Source organism: Lolium perenne, chromosome 4, assembly GCF_019359855.2.
Source record: "Lolium perenne isolate Kyuss_39 chromosome 4, Kyuss_2.0, whole genome shotgun sequence".
NCBI classification, from domain to species: domain Eukaryota; kingdom Viridiplantae; phylum Streptophyta; class Magnoliopsida; order Poales; family Poaceae; genus Lolium; species Lolium perenne.
In genome coordinates this window covers 64,769,755-64,785,193 of record NC_067247.2, presented here as the reverse complement: position 1 = coordinate 64,785,193, position 15,439 = coordinate 64,769,755, and positions in this window count along the sequence as shown.

Here is a 15,439-nt window from a genome sequence, read left to right as displayed (position 1 = left end):
TTTAAAATTCAAGGAAAAATCTCAAATAAGTTCAAATACTTATTTTCAAACATTTCAAAATGAAATTCTACTATTCCAAGTCATTTCCATTGAAAAGGGTATTTTTCCAAGAAAAATACTATATTCCTTTTTATTCCAAAAACTATAGAGGTAACTCTATGATTTCAAATTATTTTTGGAATGATTAAGGGAATCACCAAGTAAAATAGTTTTACTTTGAATTGTTGTACTTTGTGTGAATTAAAATGGTTTATACTTTTAAATCAATTGTAAATTACTGTCAAAGACATAAATCTTAAACGCAACCCTAAATTGATATAACTCAGCGGGGTAAAGGGATTCAACAAAATAATACATCCATGATTGCATTATTTGGATTTTATAACATTGTCCTTACCGGACAATGATGCTTCTTCTGAGAACCCGAGGTCCAGGTTCCATCAACCGCATTGAATCGCACTATCTCGCAGTCCACAGGCAAGTTCACCCTTGCTCATGTCAACTTGAGTATTTTCTACTACTTTAATGCAAAGCTATATACTTATCATTCCTGCATCGCAAATGAAATGTTACTTTCCAACTATGAATATGACTATGTGGCTGGCAATGGAACCATGGTATGTGTTGATATGGTGGAGGTTCCATTGCAATGGGTTATATCACCCTAGGATTAATCACCAATGCCGTCCAGTGATTCTAGCGCCGTACAAACCACGTTGACCATGAGATCTATAATGGCTCTGGGGAAGCCAGCCGTATCTTTTCCCTTCTGCACGCCAACGGATTGGTAGAGCCGGTGGGGTGTTGGAGGCACTTCCACAATAGGTTGGGATATCCTTTTAAATCCCCATCCATTAGTGATGATAAGCTCTACCATCTATGAAGGATTGTTCGGAGTACACCGTGAGTAAAGCCGTATTATCTGGGAAGTCTACCTGGGTGTACGGTTGGACAAAAGGGTGGGTTTGCAGTCGCGGAGAAGGCGGTGTGGGCTTGGATCTTTATACCTGGCCTCACACCAAAGGAAGTGTGAACGGGGGCAAGTCCCTGCGGATGGCAAAAAGGGTGAGATCTCTTGTGGGAAAAGTAACGCACCTCTGCAGAGTGTATCAAATTGTGGCTGTCACTCCTTGTTTCGGGAAGGGAACTGCGAACGCGACAGGAAAGGAACTCCACGAAGTTCTAATCAACCTGTGAAGACTGACGGGCATAGTTTTCATAATAAAAGCAACCTTTTGAAGAAATGATTTCAAAACATGCATTGACCTGCGATTTCCTGATCAATGGTCGTAGCTAGTGCATCAAACACCTTTTTATTCTTTTAGAACTTGCTGAGTACCCCTGTACTCACTTTCTTTCGACACCCTTGCTAGACTGTGATCCGGAAGTGGAGGCCATCAACGATGGAGCACCAGAAGGAAGTTACGAGCTGGTCTACGAAGAACCTGATCTTACCGACGGAGTGGAAGGCGTAGACTATGGGATAGTCTACGGACCAGATGACACGGAGGTGGAGGAGTAGTGACATACCCTAGCATCATAGAGCCAAGCAACATAGAACTTACCTAAATAAGTTGTTGAGCTCTCTTTATAGTTGTTATGAGTTGTAATCATACTTAAGTAGTATCTTAGGGTGTTCTCATAGGACCTGTGAGAATACCAACTTGTTAAGACAATGTTTGTAATAAAGTATGGAGTGTTATGACCTGCAATGTTTCTGTTGTACCACTCTGAGGGATATGGCAATTTGTGAAGAAGTCCCTTCGCAAAGATCATATCAACGACTTGTATACTACAACATGCAGTGGTATGCTGGGTCACCGCAGTAGGGCTACAAAAGCACACCTCAAGCCGGAGTAAACAAGCTCCACAACATCCGGAGTTCATATTTAAGTAACCTCTAGAGTGCATAATAGACCGTTGCAATTTAGACCGAGTACTAACATAGCATACACACTGTCAACAATAGCTATGAAAGGGGGAATAGATCGCATCAATACTATCATAGTAATAGTTAACTTCATAATCTACAAGAGATTACAATCATAACCTACGCCAAGTACTACATGATGCGCACACTGTCAACATTACATCATGGAGGAGGAATAGACTACTTTAATAACATCACTAGAGTAGCACATAGATTAATAGTGATACAAAGCTCATGATCACATAAAGATCACACCATGGGAGAGAGATATGAACCACATAGCTACCGGTAGAGCCCTCAGCCTCGGGGGAGAACTACTCCCTCCTCATCATGGGAGACAACAATGGCGATGAAGATGGCGGTGGTGTCGATGGAGATGACTCCGGGGGCAATTCCCAGTCCCAGCGGCGTGTCGGAACAGAGACTTCTGTCCCCCGAATTGGAGTTTCGCGATGGCGGCGGCGCCCCTGGAGTCTTTCTAGAGTTTCGTCAATTGGTGTCGGGTTTTTAGGTCACGAGGGACTTTATAGACGAAGAGGCGGAGTCGGAGGGGCAACAGGGCTCCCTCACCACATGGCGGCGCGGCCAGGGTGGGACCCGCGCCCCCCTATGGTGTGGGTCCCCCTTGGCCCCCCTCCGGCTCTCCTTCGGTGTTCTAGAACATTCCGGGGAAAATAAGGCCTTGGGCTTTTGTTTCGTCGAATTCCGAGAATATTGCCCGAACAGCCTTTCTGGAACCAAAAACAACAGAAAACAGGAACTGGCACCGTGGCATCTTGTTAATAGGTTAGTTCCAGAAAATACATGAAATCATTATAAAGTGTGAGCAAAACATGTAGGTATTGTCATAAAACTAGCATGGAACATCATAAATTATATATACGTTGGAGACGTATCAAGCATCCCCAAGCTTAGTTCCTACTCGCCCTCGAGTAGGTAAACGATAAAAAAGAATAATTTATGTAGTGACATGCTACTTACATAATCTTGATCATACTATTGTAAAGCATATGAGATGAATGAAGTGATTCGAAGCAATAGTAAAGACAATGACTAAACAACTGAATCATATAGCAAAGACTTTTCATGAATAGTACTTTCAAGACAAGCATCAATAAGTCTTGCATAGGAGTTAACTCATAAAGCAATAAATTCTTAGTAGAAAGTTTTGAAGCAACACAAAGGAAGATATAAGTTTCAGAAGTTGCTTTCAACTTCAACATGTATATCTCATGGATAATTGTCAACACAAAGTAATATGATGAATGCAAATAAGCAAGTATGTAGGAATCAATGCACGCAGTTGACACAAGTGTTTGCTTCTAAGATAGAAAGAAGTAGGTAAACTGACTCAACATAAAGTAAAAGAAAGGCCCTTCGCAGAGGGAAGCAGGGATTACTCATGTGCTAGAGCTTTTTATTTTGAAAACATAGAAACAATTTTGTCAAAGGTAGTAATAATTCATATGTGTTATGCATAAGACATCCTATAAGTTGCAAGCCTCATGCATCGAATACCAATAGTGCTCGCACCTTGTCCTAATTAGTTTGGATTTCCATGGATTCTCATTGCATTACATATGTTTCAACCAAGTGTCACAAAGGGGTACCTCTATGCTGCCTGTACAAAGGTCCAAGGAGATAGATCGCATTTGATTTTTTTAGTTTTAGATAGATCTCAACTTGAGGACATCCATACCGGGACAACATAGAAAACAGATAATGGACTCCTCTTTAATGCTTAAGCATTCAACAACAGATAATATTCTCATAAGAGATTGAGGATTAATGTCCAAAATGAAACTTTCACCATGATACATGGCTTTGGTTGGCGGCCCAAAGTTCTTCTCTAACAATATGCATACTCAAACCATTTAATCATGACAAATCACCCTTACTTCAGACAAGACGAACATGCATAGCAGCTCACATGATATTCAACAAAGGTGTGATAGTTGATGGCGTCCCCAGAAACATGGTTACCGCTCAACAAGCAACTTATAAGAAATAAGATACATACGCTACATATTCTTTACCACAATAGTTTTTAAGCTACTTTCCCATGAGCTATATATTGCAAAGACAAGTGATACGCGTACAGCACGCGACCGTTGGGAACCCCAAGAGGAAGGTGTGATGCGTACAGCGGCAAGTTTTCCCTCAGTACGAAACCAAGGTTTATCGAACCAGTAGGAGCCAAAAAGCACGTTGAAGGTTGATGGCGGCGGAGTGTAGTGCGGCGCAACACCAGGGATTCCGGCGCCAACGTGGAACCTGCACAAGACAACCAAAGTACTTTGTCCCAACGTAACAGTGAGGTTGTCAATCTCACCGGCTTGCTGTAACAAAGGATTAGATGTATAGTGTGGATGATGATTGTTTGCAGAAAACAGTAGAACGAGTATTGCAGTTGATTGTATTCGATGTTAAGAATGGACCGGGGTCCACAGTTCACTAGAGGCGTCTCTCCCATAAGAATAAGCATGTTGGGTGAACAAATTACAGTTGGGCAATTGACAAATAAAGAGGGCATGACCATGCACATACATGTTATGATGAGTATTGTGAGATTTAATTGGGCATTATGACAAAGTACATAGACCGCTATCCAGCATGCATCTATGCCTAAAAAGTCCACCTTCAGGTTATCATCCGAACCCCCTCCAGTATTAAGTTGCAAACAACAGACAATTGCATTAAGTATGGTGCGTAATGTAATCAACAAATACATCCTTAGACATATCATTGATGTTTTATCCCTAGTGGCAACAACACATCCACAACCATAGAACTTTCTGTCACTGTCCCAGATTTAATGGAGGCATGAACCCACTATCGAGCATAAATACTCCCTCTTGGAGTTACAAGCAAAAACTTGGCCAGAGCCTCTACTAGCAACGGAGAGCATGCAAGATCATAAACAACACATAGATAATAGATTGATAATCAACATAACATAGCATTCACTATTCATCGGATCCCAACAAACACAACATGTAGCATTACAGATAGATGATCTTGATCATGTTAGGCAGCTCACAAGATCCAACAATGATAGCACAATTAGGAGAAGACGACCATCTAGCTACTGCTATGGACCCATAGTCCAGGGGTGAACTACTCACTCATCACTCCGGAGGCGACCATGGCGGTGAAGAGTCCTCCGGGAGATGATTCCCCTCTCCGGCAGGGTGCCGGAGGCGATCTCCTGAATCCCCCGAGATGGGATTGGCGGCGGCGGCGTCTCTGGAAGGTTTTCCGTATCGTGGCTCTCGGTACTGGAGTTATTATCGATGAAGGCTTAAGTAGGCGGAGGAGGTAGGTTTAGGGGCGACGCGAGGGGCCCATACAACAGGGCCGCGCGGCTAGGGGGTGGGCCGCGCCACCCTGGCGTGTCACCGCCTCGTCGCCCCACTTCGTTTCCTCTCCGGACTTCTGGAAGCTTCGTGGAAAAATAAGATCCTAGGCGTTGATTTCGTCCAATTCCGAGAATATTTCCTTACTAGGATTTCTGAAACCAAAAACAGTAGAAACATCAACTGGCTCTTTGGCATCTCGTTAGTAGGTTAGTGCCAGAAAATGCAAAAATATGACATAAAGTATGCATAAAACATATAGGTATCATCAATAAAGTGGCATGGAACATAAGAAATTATCGATACGTTGGAGACGTATCAGCATCCCCAAGCTTAGTTCCTGCTCGTCCCGAGTAGGTAAACGATAACAAAGATAATTTATGAAGTGACCTGCCATCATAATCTTGATCATACTATTGTAAGCACATGTAATGAATGCAGCGATCAAAGCAATGGTAAATGCAATGAGTAAACAACTGAATCATATAGCAAAGACTTTTCATGAATAGTACTTTCAAGACAAGCATCAATAAGTCTTGCATAAGAGTTAACTCATAAAGCAATAATTTCAAAGTAAAGGCATTGAAGCAACACAAAGGAGGATTAAGTTTCAGCGGTTGCTTTCAACTTGTAACATGTATATCTCATGGATATTGTCAACATAAAGTAATATAATAAGTGCAATATGCAAGTATGTAGGAATCAATGCACAGTTCACATAACTGTTTGCTTCTTGAGATGGTGAGAAATAGGTGAACTGACTCAACATAAAAATAAAAGAAAGGCCCTTCGACGAGGGAAGCAACGATTGCTATATTTGTGCTAGAGCTTTGGTTTTGAAAACAAGAAACAATTTTGTCAACGGTAGTAATAAAGCATATGCATCATGTAAATTATATCCTACAAGTTGCAAGCCTCATGCATAGTATACTAATAGTGCCCGCACCTTGTCCTAATTAGCTCGGATTACATGGATTATCACCGCAATACATATGTTTTAACCAAGTGTCACAAAGGGGTACCTCTATGCCGCCTGTACAAAGGTCTAAGGAGAAAGCTCGCATTGGATTTCTCGCTTTTGATTATTCTCAACTTTGACATCCATACCGGGACAACATAGACAACAGATAATGGACTCCTCTTTAATGCATAAGCATTCAACAACAATTAATTTTCTCATATTAGATTGAGGATATTTGTCCAAAACTGAAACTTCCACCATGGATCATGGCTTTAGTTAGCGGCCCAATGTTCTTCTCTAACAGTATGCATGCTCAAACCATTCAACTCATGGTAAATCGCCCTTACTTCAGACAAGACGGACATGCATAGCAACTCACATGATATTCAACAAAGAGTAGTTGATGGCGTCCCCAGGAACATGGTTATCGCACAACAAGCAACTTATAAGAAATAAAATGCATAAGTACATATTCAATACCATAATAGTTTTTAGGCTATTTGTCCCATGAGCTATATATTGCAAAGGTAAAGGATAGAAATTTAAAGGTAGCACTCAAGCAATTTACTTTGGAATGGTGGAGAAATACCATGTAGTAGGTAGGTATGGTGGACACAAGTGGCATAGTGTTTGGCTCAAGGATTTTGGATGCATGAGAAGTATTCCCTCTCGATACAAGGTTTAGGCTAGCAAGGTTATTTGAAACAAACACAAGTATGAACCGGTACAGCAAAACTCACATAAAAGACATATTGTAAGCATTATAAGACTCTATACCGTCTTCCTTGTTGTTCGACCCTTACTAGAAATTATCTAGACCTTAGAGAGACCAATTATGCAAACCAAATTTTAGCAAGCTCTATGTATTTCTTCATTAATAGGTGCAAAGTATATGATGCAAGAGCTTAAACATGAGCACAACAATTGCCAAGTATCAAATTATTCAAGACATTCTACCAATTACTACATGTAGCATTTCCCGTTTCCAACCATATAACAATTTAACGAAGAAGATTCAACCTTCGCCATGAACATTATGAGTAAAGCCTAAGGACATATTTGTCCATATGCAACAGCGGAGCGTGTCTCTCTCCCACACAATGAATGCTAGGATCCATTTTATTCAAACAGAACAAAAACAAAAACAAACAGACGCTCCAAGCAAAGTACATAAGATGTGATGGAATAAAAATATAGTTTCACTAGAGGAACATGATAATGTTGTCGATGAAGAAGGGGATGCCTTGGGCATCCCCAAGCTTAGACGCTTGAGTCTTCTTGAAATATGCAGGGGTGAACCACCGGGGCATCCCCAAGCTTAGAGCTTTCACTCTCCTTGATCATATTGTATCATCCTCCTCTCTTGATCCTTGAAAACTTCCTCCACACCAAACTCAAAACAACTCATTAGAGGGTTAGTGCACAATCAAAATTCACATGTTCAGAGGTGGCATAATCATTCTTAACACTTCTGGACATTGGAAAAAGCTACTGAAAGTTAATGGAATAGAAAAATCTATCAAGCATAGCAAAACAGGCAATGCGAAATAAAAGGCAGAATCTGTCAAAAACAGAACATTCCGTAAAGATGAATTTCTAAGAGGCACCAGACTTGCTCAAATGAAAATTCTCAAATTGAATGAAAGTTGTGTACATATCTGAGGATCACTCACGTAAATTGGCATAATTTTCTGAGTTACCTACAGAGAATTAGGCCCAGATTCGTGACAGCAAGAAATCTGTTTCTGCGCAGTAATCCAAATCTAGTATGAACCTTACTATCAAAGACTTTACTTGGCACAACAATGCAACAAAACTAAGATAAGGAGAGGTTGCTACAGTAGTAACAACTTCCAAGACTCAAATATAAAACAAAAGTGCAGTAGTAAAATCATGGGTTGTCTCCCATAAGCGCTTTTTCTTTAACGCCTTTCAGCTAGGCGCATAAAGTGTGTATCAAGTATTATCAAGAGATGATGCATCTACAGCGGGGTTTGGAGTTTTCTCAACTATGCATTGTATCTTATCTATGTAAGTTTCAGAGGCTCCCTTTTCATTAGTCTTAGGCTCGCTATTCTCATCAAACAAATTTTCAGGGACAAGCCAAGCATAATTATTTTCTAGAGCTTCATATATTCCTAGGAGCTTACTAGGTATCAGTACTTTAATCTCCCCACCATCATTAACGTTATTAGTGTACCTTATTCTATCCATGTCCATCTTTTCAAGTGTTTTCTTAAAATCAGTGAACAGACCAAGCCTCTTATGCTTAATGAAAACTTTTCTAGCTTCTTTAGCTACCTCTTTAAATTCTCTAACAAGGACTTTTAAAACAAAATCTCTCTTTTCTCCCATCTCCATATCAGAAAGTGTAAGAAACATGTGTTGTATCATGGGGCTGAGACTAATAAATTTAGTTTCCAACATGTGTACTAAACAGGCAGAAGCACTTTCATAAGTAGGAGCAGCTTTTAATAATGGTACATCTTCAAAATCTTCATCCATGCTAACATGGCTGAAAAATGCTTCTATATTATCTCTTCCAATTATAGACCCTTCTCCTACATATATATCTTTTAGAGTGAACTTAGGAGGAAACATGATGAAATAAGTAAAGTAAATACAAGTAGCTAATTTTTTTGTGTTTTTAATATAGCAAACAAGATAGTAAATAGAGTAAAACTAGCAACTAGTTTTTTTGTGTTTTTGTTTTAGTGCAGCAAACAAAGAAGTAAATAAAAGTAAAGCAAGACAAAAACAAAGTAAAGAGATGGAAGTGGAGACTCCCCTTGCAGCGTGTCTTGATCCCCCCGGCAACGGCGCCAGAAAACAGTCTTGATACGCGTACAACACGCGACCGTTGGGAACCCCAAGAGGAAGGTGTGATGCGTACAGCGGCAAGTTTTCCCTCAGTATGAAACCAAGGTTTATCGAACCAGTAGGAGCCAAGAAGCATGTTGAAGGTTGATGGCAGCGGAGTGTAGTGCGGCGCAACACCAGGGATTCCGGCGCCAACGTGGAACCTGCACAACACAACCAAAGTACTTTGTCCCAACGCAATAGTGAGGTTGTCAATCTCACCGGCTTGTTGTAACAAAGGATTAGATGTATAGTGTGGATGATGATTGTTTGCAGAAAATAGTAGAACGAGTATTGCAGTTGATTGTATTCGATGTTAAGAATGGACCGGGGTCCACAGTTCACTAGAGGCGTCTCTCCCATAAGAATAAGCATGTTGGGTGAACAAATTACAGTTGGGCAATTGACAAATAAAGAGGGCATGACCATGCACATACATGTTATGATGAGTATTGTGAGATTTAATTGGGCATTACGACAAAGTACATAGACCGCTATCCAGCATGCATCTATGCCTAAAAAGTCCACCTTCAGGTTATCATCCGAACCCCCTCCAATATTAAGTTGCAAACAACAGACAATTGCATTAAGTATGGTGCGTAATGTAATCAACAAATACATCCTTAGACATATCATTGATGTTTTATCCCTAGTGGCAACAGCACATCCACAACCTTAGAACTTTCTATCACTGTCCCAGATTTAATGGAGGCATGAACCCACTATCGAGCATAAATACTCCCTCTTGGAGTTACAAGCAAAAACTTGGCCAGAGCCTCTACTAGTAACGGAGAGCATGCAAGATCACCAACAACACATAGATAATAGATTGATAATCAACATAACATAGCATTCACTATTCATCGGATCCCAACAAACACAACATGTAGCATTACAGATAGATGATCTTGATCATGTTAGGCAGCTCACAAGATCCAACAATGATAGCACAATTAGGAGAAGACGACCATCTAGCTACTGCTATGGACCCATAGTCCAGGGGTGAACTACTCACTCATCACTCCGGAGGCGACCATGGCGGTGAAGAGTCCTCCGGGAGATGATTCCCCTCTCCGGCAGGGTGCCGGAGGCGATCTCCTGAATCCCCCGAGATGGGATTGGCGGCGGCGGCGTCTCTGGAAGGTTTTCCGTATCGTGGCTCTCGGTACTGGAGTTATTATCGATGAAGGCTTAAGTAGGCGGAGGAGGTAGGTTTAGGGGCGACGCGAGGGGCCCACACAACAGGGCCGCGCGGCCAGGGGGTGGGCCGCGCCACCCTGGCGTGCCGCCGCCTCGTCGCCCCACTTCGTTTCCTCTCCGGACTTCTGGAAGCTTCGTGGAAAAATAAGATCCTGGGCGTTGATTTCGTCCAATTCCGAGAATATTTCCTTACTAGGATTTCTGAAACCAAAAACAGCAGAAAACAGCAACTGGCTCTTCGGCATCTCGTTAGTAGGTTAGTGCCGGAAAATGCATAAATATGACATAAAGTATGCATAAAACATGTAGGTATCATCAATAAAGTGGCATGGAACATAAGAAATTATCGATACGTTGGAGACGTATCAACAAGGAATGAAATTTTAAAGGTAGCACGCAAGCAATTTACTTGGAATGGCAGAGAAATACCACATAGTAGGTAGTTATGGTGGACACAAATGGCATAGGTTTGGCTCAAGGTTTTGGATGCACGAGAAGCATTCCCTCTCAGTACAAGGCTTTGGCTAGCAAGGTTGTTTGAAGCAAACACAAGTATGAACCGGTACAGCAAAACTTACATAAGAACATATTGCAAGCATAATATGACTCTACACTGTCTTCCTTGTTGTTCAAACACTTTTACCAGAAAATATCTAGACTTTAGAGAGACCAATGATGCAAACCAAATTTCAGCAAGCTCTACAGTAATTCTTCACTAATAGGTTCAACTACATGATGCAAGAGCTTAAACATGATCTATTTGAGAGCTCAAAACAATTGCCAAGTATCAAATTATTCAAGACCATATACTAATTACCACATGAAGCATTTTCTGTTTCCAACCAAATAGCAATGAACGAAGCGGTTTTCAACTTTCGCCATGAACATTAAAAGTAAAACGAAGAACACAAGTGTTCAAATGAAAAAGCGGAGCGTGTCTCTCTCCCACACAAGCATGATAGGATCAGATTTATTCAGAGAACTAAGATAACAACACGAAAATAAAAGCACACAGACGCTCCAAGTAAAGCACATAAGATGTGACGGAATAAAAATATAGTTTCACTAGAGGTGACCTGATAAGTTGTCGATGAAGAAGGGGATGCCTTGGGCATCCCCAAGCTTAGATGCTTGAGTCTTCTTGAAATATGCAGGGATGAACCACGGGGGCATCCCCAAGCTTAGACTTTTTACTCTTCTTGATCATATTGTATCATCCTCCTCTCTTGATCCTTGAAAACTTCCTCCACACCAAACTCAAAATAAACTCATTAGAGGGTTAGTGCATAATCAAAAATTCTCATATTCAGAGGTGACATAATCATTCTTAACACTTCTGGACATTGCACAAAGCTACTGCAAGTTAATGGAATAAAGAAATCCATCCAACATAGCAAAACAGGCAATGCGAAATAAAATGCAGAATCTGTCAAAACAGAACAGTCCGTAAAGATGAATTTTTTAGAGGCACTTAACTTGCTCAGATGAAAAAGCTCAAATTGAATGAAAGTTGCGTACATATCTTAGGATCACTCACGTAAATTGGCAGATTTTTCTGAGTTACCTACAGAGGGGGCTACTCAAATTCGTGACAGCAAGAAATCTGTTTCTGCGCAGTAATCCAAATCTAGTATCAACCTTACTATCAAAGACTTTACTTGGCACACCAATGCAATAAAATAAAGATAAGGAGAGGTTGCTACAGTAGTAACAACTTCCAAGACACAAAAAATAGTAGCAAAATAAAAACATGGGTTATCTCCCAAGAAGTGCTTTCTTTATAGCCATTAAGATGGACTCAGCAATTTTAATGATGCTCAAGGATGAGAGTTGAAGCAAAGAGAGCATCAAAAAGCAAGTATGAAACAAATTTAAGCCTAACCCGCTTCCTATGCATAGGAATCTTGTACACAAATAAATTCATGAGGAGCAAAGTGACAAGCATAGGAAGATAAAACACTAGTAACTTCAAAATTTTCAGCATGTAGAGAGGTGTTTTAGTAACATGAAAATTTCTACAACCATATTTTCCTCTCTCATAATAATTTCCAGTAGCATCATGAACAAACTCAACAATATAACTATCACATAAAGCATTCTTATCATGAGTCTCATGCATAAAATAATTACAACTCCCAACATATGCATAGTCATTCTTATTAATTGTAGTGGGAGCAAATTCAACAAAGTAGCTATCATTATTATTCTCATCACCATAATCATCAAATATAGGAGGCATAGTATAATCATAATAAACTTTATCCTCCATAGTAGGTGGCACCAAAATACCACTATCATTATAATCATCATAAATGGGAGGCAAAGTATCATCAAAGTAAATTTTCTCCTCCATTCTTGGGGGACTAAAAATATCATGCTCATCAAAACCAGCTTCCCCAACCTTAGATTTTTCCATAACATTAGCAACAATGGTGTTCAAATCATTCATACTAATAACATTGCCATTAGCATGCATATAAAGTTCCATAGGTTTTTTAATTTTCTCTTCAAACACCTCATGTCCTAACTCAAGATAAATACTATAAAGATCTCTAATTTTGTTGTTGTTTTCCATTAAGCCTAACTAGTGAAAATAAAAACAAGAAACAAAAAGATATAAATGCAGGATCTAAAGGAAATAGCTTCGAGCACTCACACACCGGCAACAGTGCTAGGAAATAGCTTAGTAGTCGGAGGATGTGAATACCTTTTACCTTACCTCCCCGGCAACGGCGCCAGAAAATAGCTTGATATCTACGCACGCTTCTATTCCTGTAGACAGTGTTGGGCCTCCAAAAGCAGAGGTTTGTAGAACAACAGCAAGTTTCCCTTAATTAAGTGAATCACCCAAGGTTTATCGAACTCAGGTAGGTAGAGGTCAAATATATCCCTCTCAAGCAACCCTGCAATTACGATACAAGAAGTCTCTTGTGTCCCCAACACACCTAATACACTTGTCAGATGTATAGGTGCACTAGTTCGGCGAAGAGATAGTGAAATACAAGTAATATGGATGATTATAATTAGTAATTGCAATCTGAAATAAAGATGGCAGCAAGCAAACATGTAACAGAACTTGTTGGAAACGGTGTTTCAATGCTTAGAAACAAGACATAGGGATCATACTTTCACTAGTGGACACTCTCAACACTGATCACATAACTGAATAAATAAATGCTACTTTCTACACTCTCTTGTTGGATAACAAACACCATTCATTGTGTAGGGCTACAAAAGCACACCTCAAGCCGGAGTAAACAAGCTCCAAAACATCCGGAGTTCATATTTAAGTAACCTCTAGAGTGCATAATAGACCGTTGCATTTTAGACCGAGTACTAACATAGCATACACACTGTCAACAATAGCTATGAAAGGGGGAATAGATCGCATCAATACTATCATAGTAATAGTTAACTTCATAATCTACAAGAGATTACAATCATAACCTACGCCAAGTACTACATGATGCACACACTGTCAACATTACATCATGGAGGAGGAATAGACTACTTTAATAACGTCACTAGAGTAGCACATAGATTAATAGTGATACAAAGCTCATGATCACATAAAGATCACACCATGGGAGAGAGAGATGAACCACATAGCTACCGGTAGAGCCCTCAGCCTCGGGGGAGAACTACTCCCTCCTCATCATGGGAGACAACAACGGCGATGAAGATGGCAGTGGTGTCGATGGAGATGACTCCGGGGACAATTCCCCATCCCGGCGGCGTGCCGGAACAGAGACTTCTGTCCCCCGAATTGGAGTTTCGCGATGGCGGCGGTGCCCCTGGAGTCTTTCTGGAGTTTCATCAATTGGTGTCGGGTTTTTAGGTCACGAGGGATTTTATAGGCGAAGAGGCGGAGTCGGAGGGGCAACAGGGCTCCCTCACCACATGGCGGCGCGGCCAGGGTGGGACCCGCGCCCCCCTATGGTGTGGGTCCCCCTTGTCCCCCCTCCGGCTCTCCTTCGGTGTTCTGGAACATTCTGGGGAAAATAAGGCCTTGGGATTTTGTTTCGTCAAATTCCGAGAATAATGCCCGAACAGCCTTTCTGGAACCAAAAACAACGGAAAACAGGAACTGACACAGTGGCATCTTGTTAATAGGTTAGTTCCAGAAAATACATAAAATCATTATAAAGTTTGAGCAAAACATGTAGGTATTGTCATAAAACTAGCATGGAACATCAGAAATTATAGATACGTTGGAGACGTATCAATGATCGGGTGTTATAGATCCTATGTGTGCATACAACGGGTGCAAGCCAGGTTTGCACATGCGAATACTGAGGTTAAACTTTACGAGCCTAGCATGTACAAACATGGTCTCAGAAAGTTGTCATGATTTGATGGATAAAATTATGAGTGAAATTGTTCATCACATTACAAAGTTACTAATAGTGAAATCTGGAACACTTGTCATATGATGATCAACTTCAAAGTAAGAACCTCAAGGTTATTGGTATTTGACCAATGGACCTAGAAGTTATTGAAGGTGAAGTGTTTTCTGAAAATGAGGAAAGCTAAAAGAGAAACTACAAAAGATTTTGGCAGAAAGAAAGTAAAGACTAGAAAGTCTAGCTCAGGTGTATATAGATGATATACATGTTATGAATGTATTCTTTGATTGGTCACACAATGAATTTCTAGGGTATTTGTACCAGATTGGTTGGTATGAGATGTCATACAATACAACGCAATACAAGAATTCGATGGCCTAAGTGACTGATAAGGAATATGGTAATAATGCACGTCTGGAACATAATAAAATGTTATTATATTTTTCATTGGCATTCTACCTAGCCCTTAGGATTTATAATAAATAACTTAATAATTGTTATTTTGCTCTGGTCAAATGAAAACAATGAGTTGTTCAAATTATGACCTTACTCCATGTACGATGGATAAGTTATTATAAATCTTAATAGTGAAACACACATACATAACACTGACGCTAAAATGTCGTAAGGCAAATGATTTGAATTCCACTTATTTGTGGAACCGCTATTTAGGTCATGTTATAAAGGAACTCGTGAAGAAACTCCATGCAAATGGATTTTTGGAGTCATTTGATTTTTGAATCGTTTGGCGCTTGCAAATCTTTTCTAAAGAAAATGACTAAAATAC